At 39.8% G+C, this 1,448-nt stretch overlaps 1 pseudogene; it reads left to right on the top strand.

Annotated features, from left to right (window-relative positions):
* Positions 1–325: 325 nt before the first annotated feature.
* Positions 326–471, top strand: LOC145269909 (U2 spliceosomal RNA; annotated as a pseudogene).
* The last annotated feature ends 977 nt before the right edge of the window (positions 472–1,448 follow it).

Here is a 1,448-nt window from a genome sequence, read left to right as displayed (position 1 = left end):
CGGTGGGTCTGTCCGTAACACCTTTGTACTTGGCCTTTTTGGTTAAGATCAAAGGTCTGTTGTTAATAGACGCTGTTCTTAGCTTTTCTGAGCCTTTTGGCCAAGATCAAAGTGTAGTATCAGTTCCGGCAGATACTGCAAGCAAAGACCATATGTGGGGGCAACCCCACATATAAGACCTTGGTCAATGTAGGGGCAACCCTTCATAACAATTGTCACTATCCAGCTCCCCTACTCCCCGGGGAGCTGGTCCCCATTTCCCCTTCACTCCTCACATTAAAAATCGGCCTTGTGCCTAATTTGCTCGGTGGGGGAGCAAATAAATACCCTTTTCTTGGCCTTTTGGCTAAGATCAAAGTGTAGTATCTGTTCCGGCAGATACTGCACTTAAGATAATTTGTACCAGTCAATGGAGGGGAAACCCTCTATACTGGGACAATTATTATTTTTGGTAACCAGAGTGACCCCTTTTAGGGGAGCTGGTTTTTACCTCACATTAAAAACGGCCTTGTGCCTAATTTGCTCAGTGGGGGAGCAAATAAATACCATCTGTTCCGGCAGATGCTGCACTTAAGATAATTTGTACCAGTCAATGGAGGGGAAACCCTCTATACTGGGACAATTATTATTTTTGGTAACCAGAGTGCCCCCTTTTTGCCTACTTTTAGGGGAGCTGGTTTTTACCTCACATTAAAAACGGCCTTGTGCCTAATTTGCTCAGTGGGGGAGCAAATAAATACCATCTGTTCCTGCAGACACTGCAAGAAAAGACCATATATAAGAAGCAAGGAACTCCCACATATAAGACCTTGGTCAATGTATGGACAACCCTACATACTAATTGTCACTATCCAGCTCCCCTACTCCCCGGGGAGTTGGTCTCCATTTCCCCTTCACTCCTCACATTAAAAATCGGCCTTGTGCCTAATTTGCTCGGTGGAGGAGAAAATAAATACCCTTTTCTTGGCCTTTTGACAAAGATCAAAGTGTAGTATCTGTCTTACATGCTGTACTTATTGTGATATAAAGTAGGGGATCACTTTTCTGTATTGATTTAATGTAAAATGATCACCCACTTCACAACTAGTCAGTCTCAAAGCCATTCAAGTCATTCTCCAGATCATTCAAGTTGTTTTTTAAGGATTCCAGTTATTTTTTAAGCATTCAAGTCATTCTTAAGGTCATTCAATTCATCCTTAAGTTCATTAAAGTCATTCTAAGTCATTTACTTTTTATTTATTTAAGTCATTTCGGCCCATTTTTCGGTCATTTTAGTTTATCTTTAAGAATTTCATGTCAATCCTACATTCACGAATTCATTCATTACACGAGAGCACACAACTAATGGCTATCGGCCTTGTTTTTTATAACGATTTAACTCCAAACAAGACACATTAACAATTGATTATATAATTGTATAAATTGAATTTTTTTAAAAAAATCTTAAT

The sequence above is a fragment of the Euprymna scolopes genome, chromosome 45 (assembly GCF_053919585.1).
Source record: "Euprymna scolopes isolate OS-2025 chromosome 45, ASM5391958v1, whole genome shotgun sequence".
In the NCBI taxonomy this organism is placed as follows: domain Eukaryota; kingdom Metazoa; phylum Mollusca; class Cephalopoda; order Sepiida; family Sepiolidae; genus Euprymna; species Euprymna scolopes.
Note: the sequence above shows the minus strand (reverse complement) of the source record. Positions and strands in the feature narration are given on the sequence as shown.